We start from the raw sequence: 15,433 nt of genomic DNA, 5'->3' as shown, positions 1-15,433 counted from the left end.
TAGAATAAGCAATAACTAGCAAAAATAAGCAAAAAAACAGGATAATTAATGTTATATATCACAGATCAGAATTTTGCTCAATGCCCCTCCTCTGATTAGCTCTGTGTGAAAATGCATGCATGACACACGGTCTTCAACATCATGCATTTCAGCCAGTTTTACTACATGCAACTAACAATATAGAGTTCTGGGATATGTGAGTAGTGTTAATAGGTGATGGCCCTTCCCCAGCACAGACTGAGCTTATGTAGACATCATTGCTGTTCACCTGTATAGCACAGTGGCAAGTACTACAGAACATACGTCACAACTGTACAGATCCTTGCAGGATGTGTGGATGTCTGGCTCATATGTTTGCCCTGTTTCTCATAACCCCTGTGTTTGTCTACATAACTGGGATGATCTGAGGAGTAACATCACTAATTAATGACATACATTTGAGTTTCTGACCTCCAAAACAGCAGTAAATAAATGGCCACACAATTCATGTTACACCACCATCCTTCTAAGTTAACAGTGGATATGATAAGTGTACACAACCCTGTTAACATGCCATGTTCTTGTAATATATAAAATGAGAAAGCAATAATGCATTCAAAAAATATTACCCACCTTTCATGTGACATATGACCTGTGCAATCCAATTGATAAACAAACAAATGTGTTACAAGTAAAATATAATGAATGAAATATGCACGATATGGTGGTTGCATAAGTGTGTACACCCTTAAAATGATACTTTGTTGAAGCACCTTGTAAGTTACTTACAGCATTCACTCCTCTTGGTAAGGTGACTATTAGCATGGCACATCTTGACTTTGCACTACTTGGCCACTCTTCCTAGCAAAGGTCCCCCAACTCTGTCAGATTACAAGGGCAACTTATTTGCACAGCCCTTGTCAAGTCACACTGGGGTTTTGCTATCAGGTTTAGGTCTAGGCTTTGGCTGGGCCAATCCATAACCATGAGTGGTTCAGGTGGTGGCATTCTTAGGTAGCTTTGGATGTATACTTTGGGTCATTGTCATGTTGAAGGCTGACGCCCCTCCCCATCCTTAGTGTTCTTGCAGACACCTGATGGATTTGGGCCAGACATGAGTATTATTTTGAACTGTTCAGAATTCCCACTGTCATGACTACAGGCCTGGTTTCAGCTTTAGAACAGCATCCCCACAGCAGGCCAATGCCACCAGCATGATTCACCATGGGAATGGTGATCTTCAGGTGAAGAGAGGTGTTGCTTGTGCACCACATGTACCTTTTGGTATTGTGGCTGTGAGGTTGCTCCATAGCCTCATTACACCATAACACATTTCACTCATGCCTTTGGGAGATGTGATGTGCTGTAATGCCATTTGCATCCACCCCTGGATGTTTTCTGGTGTGGAGAAATGCTTCATCATCTGACCCTACCCCATAGGCCAGACTTATGCAGAATATGGAAGATTGTTCTCACATGTAGTACACGATGTCAGTACTTGCAAGATATTCCTGCAACTCCCTCAGTGTTGCTGTATGTCTCCTGGCAGCTTCTCTGACCAGGTTTGGACATGTCCTTTCATCAGTTTTGGAGGGACATCAGGTTCTTTTCAGCAGCACTGTTGTCCCATATTCAATCCACCTTTTGATGGCCATCTCCACTGTCTTTCATGGTGTATGCAATGAGGTGGTAATGTTGTTGTACCCTACTCCTGAGTGATACCTTTCAAATATGAGATCCCTTTGCTGCTTTGTAAGCTGTCTGCAAGCCATGGCTCTTGCTATTGCAGGCAACTGAGCAAATGTCATGAATATCATACTTGGACAGCAGACTGTTATTTGGTGTTACTCAGAGTGCCTTTACTTGATGGCAGGTGTGTACCCAAGCAGACTTAATACTGTCAGTAAATCACAAGCTGCTGCAATAAAATGTTATTTGAAGGGTGTGCATACATATGCATCCAGCTTATTGTAAGGTTTGCATACCCCATATTTGGTGCCCAACAGATTGGTTCGTTGTACAACTAAATTGTTTAAGTTACGGGTCACATTAAAGGTTGGAAAAAGTATGGACTGACATATTGTGGTCTCAATTTGTATATATCACAAACACCTGGCATCTTAACAGGGGTGTGTACACTGTTTATATCTACTGTATAGGAGTGATGTTTCACACATGTCCCTACCTTAGGCCGTTTGTCCCCCCATTTTGCTGGTCTCTGTCCAGCAGTCTTGCACTGACAGGTTGTGAGGTATGCTACAAAAATATTATATTCTCTTCAGATAGGTCCCTGTGGTGACCACTGTGATGCAATGCAGTTAACCCCATCACAAGTGAACATGCACATAAAGCAATACAGCTATGAGTAACAGTTGTGTGCATGGTAAATTGCATACCCTTCCCATGCCTGGGGTATTGGCAAACCACAGCAGAACAATTCCATACTTACCAGCCTCAGGCTGCTGTCCCAAATGCAGTCCAGAGGGACTAGGTATTTGTGGGAGAGAGCTATTGTCAGCAGACTCACATGTGGTATTGGTAGAGGATGGATGCAGCATGTCTGCACATTTACAGTACAATCCCCAATACTACACAATTTGCTGTCCTTCACCATAGATGTGCACTTCTGTGCATTAGAAAACTCCATCCACAACTGCAATCTGACCTGACATATGCATGTAGATACTCTACAGATACAAGTATGTCTGCTACACTAGTCTAGAAATCTCCACTGGGGCCTTACCTGCACACTCCTCATCCATTGTCTGGGTGCCAACCACGTCCAGCATGTGGGGGTCTGTACCCTGATGTTGTACTGGGATGGGTGCCCCAAGGGTGGGGAGGAGCTCCTCAGTGGCTGTCAGTGGGGGCTGCATGGCTGGGCCCTCACCTGTGGCTGTGTCATCCCTGGCCACAGCAGCAGCCCTTTGCCGAGCATGGCGTATGAGGTAGGTTGCATGATGCCGGACCTGCTTGTATGTTTGTGCATGCAGGTCAGCATAGTTTAGCCTGTGGACAAGGTCGTCCCACAGTGTGGTCCTCCCCAGCAGATGTTGTTGGCTCTGGCCAAACATTATTGCATGGTTCTATAGTATGGCTTCTATGATTATGGTTGTCTCAACTGCTGAAAAAGTTGACCTTCGCAGATGTGACATTGCACCTGGAAGACATAGGGAAACACATCACAGGACCTCATACATTTGGCAACAGAATGTACAGAACCTGCACATGTACATTGAATATCAGTAGCCACCACTCACAACCACACCATACCCCTGTAATCTATCTGCACAGTATCAGCTTGCATTGCACTCCTGGCCCTGATGTGTCATATTCCCCCCAATGAGAGCCAGTTAACTGCATAATCCTCTATTACTCATTCAGGTCTGTGTAGAGGGATGACATTGGCCATCTTCCATGTGGATGGGGTGTGGATAGTGCTTACGCTTGGTGTAACTACAGTGTGTAATGGAGCTGGGAGCACACACCTGTGTTCATGTAGGATGCAGCCAGGAATGGTATCAGGTCTATGGAGACTTCTGTGTGCTGCCTTTGAGAGGGCATTACAAACTTGCTTCCTGATCATGAGGGGAGGGGGGCAGGTGCTGTACATGCACATGTGTATCTTATGGGGACAGAGGAGTGAAGTTTACATTTCACCTGTCTGCAGCCAGTCGGTTGCCTATATCTATGTAATATGTGTATGTGGTGTTACTGATCACCACTACAGAGCAGATATGTGTGTTGCCTCTGGAATTGAAGACACATGTCTGGAAGGCCTAGTGAATGGTCTTGTTGGATGTATCCAGATTGCACTCAAAGACAGCCTTAGTGTACATCACCTGTGACCTTATTTGCTTGGGCAGAACAAGGTGACATGGCTGCTAATGAGGCACCTGCTCCTTCTTGGTCAATCCTGTGATTATTTCCACCGGTGATGGTAGTTTTGTATTGCTGCTGTCCACCACAGGCGTTCAGCCTACCTTGAGGGGGTTGATGTTGTTCTGTTAGGTATTGCTGAGGCCATACAGCTATGTAGGTGCCCACATAGTATTGTGATGTGGGCCTGGACACTGCTGCTATTTCCAACATATGGGATATCCTTCATATGGGCCTTGCCCCTTTTCCTTGCCTGTGCAGGGGACATTACAGAGGTGTGGGGGCTACAGATTCACAGACAGTAGGTGGGAGTACCTTACAGGACAGGACATGTGGAGACAGCCCCAACAACATGGGGGACAAAGTTCCAGAATTGGGTACAGATTGTATGTCATTACTGCTGTTATACACATGGGGGGTTGCTAGATCAACAGGGTTCATCTGGACATGCATTTACTGAGTCACTTTACATCTGACAGTGATATGCCTCTGACATAGCTCTCAATTGGCATGTTGTCCACAGAATGGCCAGAGGTTTATCTGTTATGTTTGGTCGGTTCCTTAAACAGCATCTATGTTTGTGGAGTTGATAGGATAATCTGAGGACTGTAGTCACTAACTGTTGACATTCATTGGTGTTCCACACATCATAACCTTCAGGGATGTTATGTTACAACAACACATGTAACAACAGCTGCTGTTTCAGTTTGTAACACCATTATGTGTGATATGTCCATCTTTCCAGACCCTGTCCCCCAGGTATGTCATGTAGTGTCCAGATGTCCTGCACTATGAGGTACAGAGGTACAATATATCATTAATAAATAACTGCACTCCAGTTATCATCCCAGTGACCTACCATCTCCTGATCATGGTATGCGGCAGTGGCCAGGATTATGGTTCCATACCCAGGAACTTCTGTGGAAATCTGTACCTATTATAGTTATGTATGTCTGGCCATTGTAAACAGGCTGCCAAGATTGTTTAGCAGTGTTGTGTGTAGATGTTTGTTGGGCTGGGGAGGGAGAGTAGCAGATGTGAGTGCCAAACATCCTTTACCTATCTGACTGTGCATGCTGCTCCAGTTTCTGGTTCCCTATCACCTGCATATGTTTGTACGGACAGACCGTGACATGTCACGTAACACTTCAAGATTTGCACTACACTGGGACTTGGGGCAGTATATGTAGGATTAATGTGTGACTGGCAAACGGGATATTCTTGCTCACACAGTCATTATACTGTAGTGTTCGGTTTGCTTACTGGTATGTCGCTGTGACTGTGGTGCGATTGTCTGTTTTCCACTATTGTTACATCCCTGTAGTGCCTGTTATATTTGCAAATGCATGTGTACAGCCCAAAAGCTGGATTTGGCTAGTGTTATGACAGTCTGATTATAGTCTGAATGTTGCTTGTTAGCTGAGTGTAGTTTCCCTATTGTTGTGTTATGTCCACACATTCATAGGATGTCCAGTTGTCTGGCTGATATCATTGGTCTGGTACCCATAACTGTTATGTATTCCTGACACATCGGTGGGATGATATGGGGACTGAGGTCACTAACTAAAGAGAAGTAATTGAGTCACAGACTTGTGATATTTCAGTCAATATATATTAGGACATACAGTGTTACTACATTAACTTTCTCAGCTTATCTACTCACATATTTTGGATAAGTCCCTATTTTCATGCCTTTGACCAACACTTTGTCAGGCTTGGTCCAGATTCATTGCACTAAGGGGTTCTGAGCATACCTCTCCACTGCCAGGATTTTCACAGACTGTCCAGATGTTTGGCCCATACTTTTGTTCTGTTCCACAATTTATTTGTATTTGTCTGGTAAATCACTGTGAGGATCCAAGGATTTATGTCAGTAAATAATGGCATATTTCAGTTTCCATCATATTATCATTCAGTAATTGTCTGCTGAAACGCACCTTGTTGCTGTAGCAAATGCCTTTTTTTCTAACAGCAATAGTTGAAATATGTACCTATATCTGGCCCATCCCCCCCCTTTTACAGCCTTTGTACAAGTGTCTTGCACTAAGAGTTTGAGAGGGATGCTTCTGAGGTCTGACTGCACTGCATGCTATGTACATACATTTAGAGCACAGCATCCAGGGGTTGAGACTTAGGAGTGCTGACTGTTTTTTTTTTCTGGGCAGAACACGGTCTGATGGATACAGAGTGATTAAGGCATTTTTAAGTAGTTGTAAGCAGGTTTGACATATTATAATTTTATATTTAACTTCCATGACATCCCCCTATGTGCTTTCATTAAATTATATTTTTGTGTGACTATGGGGCACTTGTGTTTATATGAGGTTTCACATCTTTACTAGACTGACATCTCACTTTTGGACCTCCTACACTACCCTGGTTGACAATATACAGTTGCTACATAATTTAAGTTTACAAAAATAATTTTAACACTACTTTCCCATAGAAAAATAAGTTACCTGCTTTGGTATTTGAAGTGTGAACGCCTGCATGTAAAGCCAGGACTCTAACCACTACACTATCTTGGCTTGGCAATTTCACTTGTATATTTGCATTTATCTCCTAGGGGATGTATAAGCTATACTAAGTGGATGGCCATAACACGCACACCAGCTTAACTATCCTTAAACATTCCTTAGGCTTAAAACAAAATGTTTATATTGTTATTATATTATCATAGGTTCATAGGTTCATAGGTTCATACTAGGCTATCTGCCCTAGGGCATTTATAAGCCTAGCCAGAGTGTGTTTGGCTTTCGCCACCCATTTTAAATTAATTTTGCTATGCCCTTTTTCGAGGTTAGTATACTGTGCCTCTGTCTAACAGTGACACAGAAGTGATACCCGGGGTAAACCTATGATCTCCCATCCACTCATCAAGATTCCTCTTGAAGAGAGTCAATGAGGGACTCTGCCTAACCTGGACTGGGATTTTATTCCAGAGTGAAGGGAGCCTCTGGGTTATGAATCTGTCCCTCCAGCATGTCCTATTTATTCCAGTGCTGAGGTTCAAGTCTCTCAAGTGTGTAGCTCTATGGGATTTGGATTTTCTGAGGTGCAGTATGTCCATTAATTCTGGGTTGGGCATGGCTTTATACGTCAGGCACAGATCGCCTCTGAGCAGGCGGTATGCCACTGAGTAGAGCTGGAGTTTCTTTAACCGGGTAGCATATGGCATCTGTTTGAGCCCTTTGATCCTGTTGGTGAGGTACTTTTGGGGTCTTTCCAGTTGCTGCAGGTGTCTGGCAAGGTAAATCTCAAAAGGGGCATTGTACTCAATTATGGGCCTGATGAGGGATGAGTAAAGAGGCACGATGACCTCCCCTGATCTAGATGTGAATCCCTTCATGATTAGGCGGGTTATATAAAATGTTTTTCTAACCACTTTGGCCACGTGGTTGTCAAATGAGAGATTGCTATCAACTTGGGTCTCCAGGTCCCTAATTACTTCTTCTGTACTTGATGGATTACCACCTATGTGGTAATTTGTGGGCACTTTGTTTTTGCCAAAGGGATGACTATACACTTTTGGCATTTAGCTTGAGGCCATGGCTCTGGCACCAGTTGTCTGTTTCTATGAGGCCCTTTTGGAGGATGCTTGTGTCGGCTGGAGAGTCGATTATGGTGCCCAGTTTGAAGTAATCTGAACTTGGTCAGCCACAGTCCTTCCATGTTGGCCTGTACCTCAAGAAATATATACAGAACAAGAGAGGTCCCAGGACTGAGCCTTGTGGGATGCCACTTGTAACTGGTTTGGAGTCTGACATGGCTCCAGCAATTCTAACCATGTGGGTTCTGTCCTTGAGCCAGTTTGCAACTCATCTAGTGACATAGGGGTTTATATTTAAGCTGGTGAGCTTATCTATAATGCCAGTGGGGTATTGTATCGAAGGCTTTTGCGAGGTCCAGGTAGGCTGTGTGGACCACCTTCACCTCGTCAATGGCCTTGGTGACTGTTTCAAAGAAATCGACCAGGTTTAAGAGGCAGGATCTGCCCTTAACAAAGCTGAACTGGGTAGGATCCAGTGTCTGTATGTCCCCAATATCTTTATTTATGAGGTCCATGATGATCCTTTCCATAGCTTTGCAGACCAAGCTAGTCAGGCTTATGGGGCAATAGTTTCTAGGATCCGTTGAGGCACCACCTTTGTGGAGAAGGACCACTGTTGTTGTACACCACTCTTTGGGTACATAACCTGTAGTAAGGCTGAGATTGAACAGTAGTTTTATGTTTGGGTTTAGCTTTTCTTGGAGTTCATGTAGGACGCAGCCGGGACACCATCTGGTCCCATTGATGCTGTGTTTTTGCTTTGGAGAGGCGGCTCTTACCTGAGCATCTGAGATGTCAGGGGGGCAGCACTCTGCTGGGATAGATATTTGCCATTTTGGTGGGGAAGTTTGTGCTGAACCTGTCAGCTAGGATGTTGGCAATGTCTGTGGGTTCGGTGTATTTTTTGTCATTTTGGACTAATTCTGAGCATATCTGGGAATTCCCACCCAGGTTCCTAACATAACTAAAGAAAGCCTTGTGATTATCCTTAGTGTCCTGTGCAATTTTTCTCTCGAAGCTGGCCTTAGGCGATTTTATGAGTGCCCATAGTTTTTTGCTAATACTGATCAGAGATGCCTTCCCTTTTTGGGATTTTGCTCTGTCATGTAGTAGCTTCCTCCTTCTATTGTATAGTTTGTTTATGGCTGGGGTCCACCAGACAGGACATCTGCCTTTGGAGGATTGGGTCTTGGTTTTATTTGGGATTGCATGATCCATGCATTCCTGAAGGTGTTCATAGAATGCATTTATAAAGGATTCTGTGGTCTGGGCCGTATTTTCCACAGGCCTGGGGGCTTTGAAGGATTCCACCTCAGTTTTGAGGAGTGTGAAATTTGCTTTAGAGAAGTTTTTCACTGTGGTTTTCTGGGCAGGGGGTGGGGTCGGGATGTGAATATCCAGTGAGATTAGTTTATGGTCTGATCTTACCAGTGAGGGATACACTTTTGGTCTGGAGCATAGAGTCCCCATGTTGGTGATGATCAGGTCCAGTATGTTTTCCCTCTTGTGGGAGTGGTAACAAGTTGTTCCATAGCATTTGAGTTTATAAATTCTAGGAACCTTTGGGCTAGGGTGTTGGAGCTAGTGTAATGCTCCCAGTCTATGTTTGGGTAGTTGAAGTCACCCAATATAATGGTGTTTGGAGATACCTTCATATTTTCCAGTGTTCTCAGGAAGGCCGAGTGGGGTTCCTGGGTTTGGGAGGGTGGTCTGTAGCAGGCTATAAACTGGAAGGCAGTTTTACCCACTGTTAGTTGCACATGGATAGTCTCTGATGCTTCGTGCTGTGCCACCAAACTGGAGGTGTGGGTATCTTTGATGAATATTGATACTCCCCCTCCTTTTGTGGTTCAGTCCAAGTCTTGGGGCTGAAAAGCATGATATGAGGTATGACCTGGTAGTGCTGGGGTGCTCTCGGGAGCCTTGAGCCAGGTTTCTGTTACTGCACAGATATCAATGTTCTCCATGCTAAGGAGAGTTTCGAGTGCATGCATCTTGAGGTTTAGACTTCTGGCATTGAGTAGCATTACTCTTAGTTTCTTATCCCTTGTGATACCTATGGAGGTGGGTTTGTCTTTTGAGACTTGCCTAAAAAAAGGCACTATGGGGGTAGCAAGAGCCTTTGCCAATATCTGAAAGCCCAGGGGTGACAGGTGCAAGCCATCCCTAGCAAAGCATCATGGCTTGTCGAGCATGTCATCCCAGGCTGACAGGCATTGGATCCCCTTTGAATGACACCAATACTTAAACCAATTGTTGAAATTGATCATCTTGTCTTCATATTGTGGCAACATTCTTGGTGAGGGTAAGATGCTACTCAAGGTCAGGGTCATACCGGCCTGGGCTACATGCTCAGAGAGCTCCTCTATGTCTCTTTTCATGTAGTCCAGGGAGGTACGCCTCAGGTCATTCACACCAGCATGGACAATGACTGAGTCATATTTGTACTTGCCTTGGAGTGACCTGAGTGCTTGTGTTATGTGGCAGATCCTAGCGCCCAACAGGCAGCTCAACATGACCTTCTCCTTGTTCAGCCTGGTGAGCGGGACATCAGTGTGCCTGATGATAGAGTCACCTATTACAAGTGTATCAGGTGTGTTGTTTAACCTTAAGGGCTGTGACTGTTCAGCACACTGGCTTTGTGAGCTATGTGTTGCACGTGTTTTGTTTTGGGGGTAGCGGTTGCTTGGGTGTCTGGTTTGGAGGTCTCTGCTGCTTAGGCAGATTTTTATTTAGAGCCTCCGAGTATGTTTTTGCGTGTTTATGTGTTTGGTTTGCTGTCATGGTAGGTCTATGTGAGATTGGAATTGTAGTGAGTGTGGTTTCCTTCTCCTCCTGTCTGTTTACACCAGTACTGAGTTGAGAGAGCTTAGCCTCCAGTTTGGCTATATGGTTGCATCTCTCACATGTGTTGGAATTTGTTGGGAGGAGGAGAGGGTTGTCTGTGTACATGAGGCAGTTGTACCATTGCCTCAAGATTCCCAGATTCACCAGCTGGACCGGAGAGGAGATTGACAACTGACCTTTGGACATGCTAGAATAGTATTGTGAATTCCTTCATAATTGAAAAAAAGGGCCAATGGGGAACAAGGTACTCAAGGGGAGTTTGTGAGGGTGTAGTGCTTTTAATTTTTTAGTGCTGACTTATATAATTGCTTTAGTGAGCAAGTGCCGGGTAACGTAAATGCAAAAATGGCAAACAGTAACTTTCTTTCAAGTGAAATAAGGAAATAAGTACAGTAAGCAATGCAGATATCACTAGGGATCCACAGAAGTGCTGAAAAGCTGCGTTTTAGGTGGAATTAGCATTTCAGGGAAATAACAAGCAAACAAACAACAAGCATGCACACAAAGCTAGATTCAGCAGGCCTGGATCTAGTCTATGCTACAGCAAACAAGGTGTACCAATTTCAGTAAGAAACAGTTCAAATATGCAGGCACTATAAGCCTTTAACCAGAGATTCCCAGCTCAGAAGGGCAGAGTCCAGCCTCTCCTCCCACAAGAGTGCAGACCACGAACCTTCTTAATGTAAAATAACTGGCCTGAAGCCCAAGTGCTTAAACCAGAACTAATACACTTTTAGAATAACAGACACTAAGCCCATAAACGAATGTGTAAACATTCCTTAAGGTTGAAAAAAAATGTTTACATTATTATTATATTATTATATTATCATCTTATATAAGTGATTCTTGTGGTGTTCTGATAATTAATTGAGGACTGCAATCATGATATAATGGTATTCATTTGGCTTTCAGGCTTCTATGCTTCAGGAACTCCTACTAATACATATCCCTGTTTTATTTCAACTTTCTAAGTATCTGGGGCAATTTTTCAGATGTGTCCCTAATGTATTATTTACTCCCCCCATTATTTGTGCCTTTGTCAACATGCACTGCTGTGAGGGAATATTGGCATACATTTGCTTTCAGACTTCTTCTCTTCGGTAATTCATGCTAATGCAAAACCTGTTCTCTGTTAACTTTCTATGTTTGTGAGGGCTATATGTGTGTTTTAACCTTTTGAGGAATTTATCCCCCATTATGTGTGCATTCCTGCTTGAGCAGGTTGCAGACGTGTTGTACGGCACTTTAGCAATGCAGGGGGTGTGTCACAGAAACTGTCACACACCACCTTCATTGCTCTCTTCATGCCGATTTTTCTTTCAGTGTCTGCGGACACTGAAATAATTATTATCTTATTTCAGTGTCCACGGACACTGAAATACTGGTATAATATTAGTGTAAATCTCTAATATTATGCAATTTCAGCTTAGAAAGTGCTGTATGGCACTTTCTGAGTGCAGAGGGTGTGTTCAGTGTCCATGCAGTACTTGGACACGCTCCCTTAATTGTTCGTGTCCATATAGGGAGTACAGCAACATGCCTTCCTGAATATTCAAGGCGTGCTGCTGTGCTAAACGGACACAAACCATTCCGTTCAAGCAGATTTTATTGAGTCAGGGAAAGTCTATGTTAATGAAACACATTTAAAAAAAAAAAAAAAAAAACATTGATTAAGTTTATATGGATCAGTGAGCTACTTTCAGTCTAAGGTAGAAATATATACTACATAAGCACACAAAGAAAAGGACACAAATGTTACTTTTTGGAACAAATACAAACAATTATAATACATTTTCAGAGGTTTACTATGAACTAAGCCTGACAAATCTGACATGTATTTCTGAAATCAGAATTCAGAACATGTAGATATGCTGGTGTTTACACTTACTGCAATACAATAACTATATATCACTATTGGGGTTCATATTAGAATGACAAAAACGCATTTTGTCGAATACGTTTTTGTCGACACATGTAGGGCGAACAGGCAAAACAGCGAAGTGGCTGTTCAGAGAATTCTTTCCCTGAGAAAGAAGTCACTTGACAACTTCGTTGCTTTGCCTGTTCTGGAGTGTAGTGTGGTCCCTTGTCCGGAATAGCTCCCGAGCGTGATTGTGCAACAGTTACTGACTTGAATTAGGGTGTGGGTTAAGGTAAGTGCATATGTATGAAAGTGTTTACTGTTTTTTATTTTGTGTTAGATGTATGGTTGAGTTAAGTGTGTGTGTGTGTGTGTGTGTGTGTGTGTGTGTGTGTGTGTGTGTGTGTGTGTGTGTGTGTGTGTGTGTTTTTAGCTGTTTACTTTTGTTTTGGGGGGGTAGTATTAGGGTTAAGATAAGTGTGTTAGTATTTGGAACTGTTTATGTAAATGTGCGAGAGTTACTGACCTTAGGGTTAGGGTGTGGGTTAAGGTAAGTGCATATAGGTTCATAGGTTCATACTAGGCTATCTGCCCGAGGGCATTTACAAGCCTAGCCCATAGTTTTGTGGCTTACGCCACCCCTTTGGTATGGGGAACTATACCCATTATTTTGCTGTGCCTCTGTTGAGCAGTGACACTGAGGTAATCCCTGGGGTATATCTGCGATCTCCCATCCATTGGTCAAGATTTCTCTTGAACAAGGCCAGCGAGGTGCTCTGCCTCACATATACCGGGATTTTATTCCACAGCATAGGAGTCTTTGGGTGATGAATCTATCCCTCCAGCGTCCTATTAATAGCCGTGTCAAGGTTTAAGTCTCGCCCTTGTGGCTCTGACGGATCTAGATTTTTGAGGTGAAGCATATTCATCAAATCTGGGTTTGACATGGCCTTGTATGTTAGGCAAAGGTCACCTCTGAGCAAGCGGTGGCGACTGAATAGAGCTGGAGTTCTTTCAGTCGGGCAGCATAGGACAGATGTTTGAGACCCTTTATCCTTTTGGTGAGGAACTTTTGTGGCCTCTCCAGCTGCTGCAAGTGTCGGGTCAGATACATTCAATGGGGCATTGTACTCAATCATTGGTCTGATGAGTGATGAGTATAGGGAGACTATGACCTCCCTTGATCTAGATGAGAATCCTTCATGATAAGGTGGGCAATGTAGAAGGTCTTCCTAACTACTTTAGCTACATGGGTGTCGAATGACAGACTACTATCAACCTGGGTCCCCAGGTCCCTGATAACTTCTTCTATGCTCAGTGGATTGCCACCTATTTGGTAGCTAGGGGTAACCTTGTTTTTCCGAAGGTATGACTATGCATTTTTGGCATTTAACTTTAGGCCATGGCTCTGGCACCAGTTATCCGTTTCTGTGAGACCCTTCTGAAGGATATCTGTGTCAGATGTGTTTTCTACTATGACGCCCAGTTTGCAGTCATCTGCAAACTTTGTCAGCCATAACCCTCCTGTGTTTGCTTGTACTTCGAAAGAGTAGATGCCAAACAAGAGTGGGCCAGGACTGAGCCCTGTGGGACACCACTTGTGACAGGCTTTGAGTCTGACATGGCGCCAGCAACTCTGACCCTGTGGGTTCTGTCACTCAGCCAGTTTGCAACCCATCTTGTGATGTATGGGTTAACATTTAAGCTGATGAGTTTTTCAATGATACCCGAGTGGGGTATTGTATCAAGGCCTTCGCCAGATCGAGGTAGGCTGTATGGACTGCCTTTCCTCATCAATGGCTTTGGTGACTGTTTCAAAAGTCAACCAAGTTTAGAAGGCATGATCTGCCTTTGACAAAGCCAAACTGGGATGGATCCAAAGTCTGCAAATTCCCTATGTCTTTATTTATGAAGTCCATTATGATCCTCTCCATGGCTTTGCAGATAAGGCTTGTCAAGCTAATGGGCCGGTAATTTCCAGGGTCGGTGGAGGCACCGCCTTTGTGAAGTGGGACCACAGTTGCAGTGCGCCACTCCTGGCAATGCGTATCCAGAGGTAAGACTATGATTAAACAGCTGTCCTAGCTGTGGGTTTAATTCCTTGTTGAGTTCGTGGAGCACACAGCCGGGGACACCATCAGGTCCCATGGATGCTGTGTTTTTGCTTTGGAGAGCAGTTCTCACTTGGGCGTTGGAGATGTTTGGGGGGCTGCAATCGCTTGGTATAGATATCTCTCCTTTTGTTTTAAAATGTTTACTGTTCTTTTTTTTTTTGTTAGATGTATGGTTGGGTTACGTGCATATGTGTATTTAGTTGTTTACTGTTTTTTGGGGGGGGTATAATTAGGATTAGGGTATGTGTGTATGTGTTTGGAAGTGTTTAATGTTTTATTTGGGGGGGTGTTGGAACAGCAATTTCTTTCCCTAGGAAAGAAATCGCTGTTCTGTGGTATTTACATTTTCAGCATTCGTTGAATATGTTTCAGTGTAACACCATTCACTGCTTTCAGTGTTATAATATGAACCCCACTATTTTATATGACTTTCTGTTAAAATTTGAGATATCTCTAATGGGGAATTATGTACCATGTATTTATCCCACAAAATATTTTCTGTATATTTTCTTTGTTTTCTATCAGCTTAACTGTTAAAGGCCACATTAATACAGTAAAATAAAATGTTGTATCAGTATAGTGATAAAAGTCAGCGATATTTATTCAGAAGCCAATAGTAAGTGCTTTCATCTCCTTAGTCAGAGACTTCTTCAAGCTAAGGCTTCGAACCTTAGTTAAAACATTTATATGCTCATTAGCTCATCACATGATTTTAATTTAAACATACAGTAAATCTGAAATTCCTAAAAGAAATTTTTTACTATAAAATACAATGATCTAAAAAACTTGCAGAATACATAAGTTCTTACCACAATAATAATATATAATATAATATACTACTGACTTAATGTTTTAGTCCCTTCCTTTTTAAATACATTATAAACTCCTCCCTATTATTTAATCCTGGGGGGAAGCATGCATTTAACCTAACTTGCCAACAATACTCTAACCAACCTAACTCTTCTTCAACATTGATACTATTATGCTCATTTTTTAGAACATCCAGCACTATACATTTGAAATTTACTTTACATTTCTTTTCTATATAATGTTTACTCATGGCATTTTTCATGTCTCTGTGTATAATTGCATAGTTATGTTCGTAAATTATTCTATATAGTTCTCTCTTAGTTTTCCCCACATATTATGGTCTACATTCAAAACACATTAATAAATACACTACATTTTTGACTTTGCAGGTAA

This window comes from Protopterus annectens, chromosome 3.part0 (assembly GCF_019279795.1).
Source record: "Protopterus annectens isolate FY-2018-M chromosome 3.part0, PAN1.0, whole genome shotgun sequence".
Taxonomy (NCBI): Eukaryota; Metazoa; Chordata; order Ceratodontiformes; family Protopteridae; genus Protopterus; species Protopterus annectens.
Note: the sequence above shows the minus strand (reverse complement) of the source record.